At 48.3% G+C, this 4,877-nt stretch overlaps 1 non-coding gene across 1 annotated transcript; it reads right to left on the bottom strand.

Moving 5' to 3' along the window:
• Positions 1-803: 803 nt before the first annotated feature.
• On the bottom strand, positions 804-876 carry trnav-cac (transfer RNA valine (anticodon CAC)). The gene has a single exon. It is a non-coding gene; the product is annotated as a tRNA-Val (tRNA).
• Between the last annotated feature and the right edge of the window lie 4,001 nt (positions 877-4,877).

Raw genomic sequence — 4,877 nt, 5'->3', positions numbered from 1 at the left:
AGCTTTTGGTTCCAATCTAGCAGGAGCCACACCTGATTCCAATTGTTGGCTCCGCTGATCTTGGCTTTCAATAGACTAAAGTGTGGCTTCTGCTTGGTTAGAATGACAACCTGCAACCACACTGGCCCATTCTGGAGAAGACTGGACAACCCTGATCTAAAGCAAATAACCACCGAGGTAAGTCCCACTTTGTGAGTTCTGAATCCGTCATGCCGGCTCGACGTCACTCGATGAACAGGGAAGGAACCCGGAGATGAGAAGACTTCCCACGGTTGAGGAATGGCAATTTCAGGTTGAGGGTACGTTTGCTTTGCGTTTTCCCGCTTGGAGGTGGGGAATTACAAGTCGCAACCTCGAGTCAAGCGCATCATTACTCTTGTCTTCTTGATGAAGGAAAGAGCCAGGCTTCCACATTCAGTGGAAAAGCAGAGACTGCCCGTGATTTTGCAAGCAACTGTTATCTGCCTTGCTACAAAAGCTCAATGGAAGGGAAACCGCTCCCAGCCTTTTTCGGCCGCAGACCTCTTGCAGACCTCTCGAGGTGAACTCGGCGAGCAGTACTTTACGGAAAATTTTCCAGTCACGCACAGAGTCTTGTTGAGCAACGAAAGAGCCAGGCTTCCACTTTCTGGGGAAAACCAGAGACTCCCTTTCATTTGGTAAGCAAATATTAACTGCTTTGCTACAAAAGAAGGAAATCTCCTCTGTAAAGGAGGTCTCGCTTTCTGGCTGTTCCTAGAGGACCTGATCCTACAGTGATGACAACCGCTCAGTCATTAAAGCAAAGTTCAGAATTTCTAGCTTGTTTCTGCCCGGTCTCGAACCAGGGACCTTTTGCGTGTGAGGCAAACGTGATAACCACTACACTACAGAAACCACGGTGCGGTGGCACTTTGGTGGTGCACATACATACACTTTGTTCACCAGAGCTGAATGGTGCAGCGTGGCATTGGTGGTATAGTGGTGAGCATAGCTCCAGTCCAAGCAGTTGACCCGGCTCCAATTCTTGGCCCGTCCACGGGTTGTAGCTTGGAGCTTCTCCAGGTACTTTATGGTAGTTGGCACAAAACGAAGGAATCACCTACCTGAGAATGAGTTGGTCAACAGAATGTGCCATAGGCTTCTCTGCAGGCCTCCTACGACTCTTTCTGCTTCCCACTTGAGTTCTTAGTGCTCTCTTTGCTGTTTGTAAACACGTCATTATGCAACAGGGCACGTTTGACCCGTGAACAGGGGCGAAAAGGTGAGAACATGCGGTCTCTCCGTGTCTGTCTCTTGTTAGCGACAAGCTAGCATGCAAACTGTGATGAGAGGTGTCCATTTTCCGCGATCAGCCATCTATATAGTCAATGTTTTATATTTAATAAGCAAATATGTCTATATGCTGATTGGTCTTAAGCAGCGTTGTCCAATCTTCAGCTTTTGGTTCCAATCTAGCAGGAGCCACACCTGATTCCAATTGTTGGCTCCGCTGATCTTGGCTTTCAATAGACTAAAGTGTGGCTTCTGCTTGGTTAGAATGACAACCTGCAACCACACTGGCCCATTCTGGAGAAGACTGGACAACCCTGATCTAAAGCAAATAACCACCGAGGTAAGTGCCACTTTGTGAGTTCTGAATCCGTCATGCCGGCTCGACGTCACTCGATGAACAGGGAAGGAACCGAGAGATGAGAAGTCTTCCCACGGTTGAGGAATGGCAATTTCAGGTTGAGGGTACGTTTGCTTTGCGTTTTCCCGCTTGGAGGTGGGGAATTACAAGTTGCAACCTCGAGTCAAGCGCATCATTACTCTTGTCTTCTTGATGAAGGAAAGAGCCAGGCTTCCACATTCAGTGGAAAAGCAGAGACTGCCTGTGATTTTGCAAGCAGCTGTTATCTGCCTTGCTACAAAAGCTCAATGGAAGGGAAACCGCTCCCAGTTGACCTGGGTTCGATTCCCGGCCAATGCACCGATTGTAACTTGGAGCGTCTCGTGGTATTTCATGGTAGTTGGCGGATAAGGAAGGAATCACCTGCCTGAGAATGAGTTGGTCAACAGAATGTGCCATGGGCTTCTCTGCAGGCCTCCTACGACTCTTTCTGCTTCCCACTTGAGTTCTTAGTGCTCTCTTTGCTGTTTGTAAACACGTCATTATGCAACAGGGCACGTTTGACCCGTGAACAGGGGCGAAAAGGTGAGAACATGCGGTCTCTCCGTGTCTGTCTCTTGTTAGCGACAAGCTAGCATGCAAACTGTGATGAGAGGTGTCCATTTTCCGCGATCAGCCATCTATATAGTCAATGTTTTATATTTAATAAGCAAATATGTCTATATGCTGATTGGTCTTAAGCAGCGTTGTCCAATCTTCAGCTTTTGGTTCCAATCTAGCAGGAGCCACACCTGATTCCAATTGTTGGCTCCGCTGATCTTGGCTTTCAATAGACTAAAGTGTGGCTTCTGCTTGGTTAGAATGACAACCTGCAACCACACTGGCCCATTCTGGAGAAGACTGGACAACCCTGATCTAAAGCAAATAACCACCGAGGTAAGTGCCACTTTGTGAGTTCTGAATCCGTCATGCCGGCTCGACGTCACTCGATGAACAGGGAAGGAACCGGGAGATGAGAAGTCTTCCCACGGTTGAGGAATGGCAATTTCAGGTTGAGGGTACGTTTGCTTTGCGTTTTCCCGCTTGGAGGTGGGGAATTACAAGTCGCAACCTCGAGTCAAGCGCATCATTACTCTTGTCTTCTTGATGAAGGAAAGAGCCAGGCTTCCACATTCAGTGGAAAAGCAGAGACTGCCTGTGATTTTGCAAGCAGCTGTTATCTGCCTTGCTACAAAAGCTCAATGGAAGGGAAACCGCTCCCAGTTGACCTGGGTTCGATTCCCGGCCAATGCACCGATTGTAACTTGGAGCGTCTCGTGGTATTTCATGGTAGTTGGCGGATAAGGAAGGAATCACCTGCCTGAGAATGAGTTGGTCAACAGAATGTGCCATGGGCTTCTCTGCAGGCCTCCTACGACTCTTTCTGCTTCCCACTTGAGTTCTTAGTGCTCTCTTTGCTGTTTGTAAACACGTCATTATGCAACAGGGCACGTTTGACCCGTGAACAGGGGCGAAAAGGTGAGAACATGCGGTCTCTCCGTGTCTGTCTCTTGTTAGCGACAAGCTAGCATGCAAACTGTGATGAGAGGTGTCCATTTTCCGCGATCAGCCATCTATATAGTCAATGTTTTATATTTAATAAGCAAATATGTCTATATGCTGATTGGTCTTAAGCAGCGTTGTCCAATCTTCAGCTTTTGGTTCCAATCTAGCAGGAGCCACACCTGATTCCAATTGTTGGCTCCGCTGATCTTGGCTTTCAATAGACTAAAGTGTGGCTTCTGCTTGGTTAGAATGACAACCTGCAACCACACTGGCCCATTCTGGAGAAGACTGGACAACCCTGATCTAAAGCAAATAACCACCGAGGTAAGTGCCACTTTGTGAGTTCTGAATCCGTCATGCCGGCTCGACGTCACTCGATGAACAGGGAAGGAACCCGGAGATGAGAAGACTTCCCACGGTTGAGGAATGGCAATTTCAGGTTGAGGGTACGTTTGCTTTGCGTTTTCCCGCTTGGAGGTGGGGAATTACAAGTCGCAACCTCGAGTCAAGCGCATCATTACTCTTGTCTTCTTGATGAAGGAAAGAGCCAGGCTTCCACATTCAGTGGAAAAGCAGAGACTGCCTGTGATTTTGCAAGCAGCTGTTATCTGCCTTGCTACAAAAGCTCAATGGAAGGGAAACCGCTCCCAGTTGACCTGGGTTCGATTCCCGGCCAATGCACCGATTGTAACTTGGAGCGTCTCGTGGTATTTCATGGTAGTTGGCGGATAAGGAAGGAATCACCTGCCTGAGAATGAGTTGGTCAACAGAATGTGCCATGGGCTTCTCTGCAGGCCTCCTACGACTCTTTCTGCTTCCCACTTGAGTTCTTAGTGCTCTCTTTGCTGTTTGTAAACACGTCATTATGCAACAGGGCACGTTTGACCCGTGAACAGGGGCGAAAAGGTGAGAACATGCGGTCTCTCCGTGTCTGTCTCTTGTTAGCGACAAGCTAGCATGCAAACTGTGATGAGAGGTGTCCATTTTCCGCGATCAGCCATCTATATAGTCAATGTTTTATATTTAATAAGCAAATATGTCTATATGCTGATTGGTCTTAAGCAGCGTTGTCCAATCTTCAGCTTTTGGTTCCAATCTAGCAGGAGCCACACCTGATTCCAATTGTTGGCTCCGCTGATCTTGGCTTTCAATAGACTAAAGTGTGGCTTCTGCTTGGTTAGAATGACAACCTGCAACCACACTGGCCCATTCTGGAGAAGACTGGACAACCCTGATCTAAAGCAAATAACCACCGAGGTAAGTGCCACTTTGTGAGTTCTGAATCCGTCATGCCGGCTCGACGTCACTCGATGAACAGGGAAGGAACCCGGAGATGAGAAGACTTCCCACGGTTGAGGAATGGCAATTTCAGGTTGAGGGTACGTTTGCTTTGCGTTTTCCCGCTTGGAGGTGGGGAATTACAAGTCGCAACCTCGAGTCAAGCGCATCATTACTCTTGTCTTCTTGATGAAGGAAAGAGCCAGGCTTCCACATTCAGTGGAAAAGCAGAGACTGCCTGTGATTTTGCAAGCAGCTGTTATCTGCCTTGCTACAAAAGCTCAATGGAAGGGAAACCGCTCCCAGTTGACCTGGGTTCGATTCCCGGCCAATGCACCGATTGTAACTTGGAGCGTCTCGTGGTATTTCATGGTAGTTGGCGGATAAGGAAGGAATCACCTGCCTGAGAATGAGTTGGTCAACAGAATGTGCCATGGGCTTCTCTGCAGGCCTCCTACGACTC

The sequence above is a fragment of the Ictalurus punctatus genome, unplaced genomic scaffold (assembly GCF_001660625.3).
Source record: "Ictalurus punctatus breed USDA103 unplaced genomic scaffold, Coco_2.0 tig00064118, whole genome shotgun sequence".
NCBI classification, from domain to species: domain Eukaryota; kingdom Metazoa; phylum Chordata; class Actinopteri; order Siluriformes; family Ictaluridae; genus Ictalurus; species Ictalurus punctatus.
The sequence above is the reverse complement of the archived record's forward strand: the minus strand, read 5'-3'. Positions and strand labels throughout refer to the sequence as shown.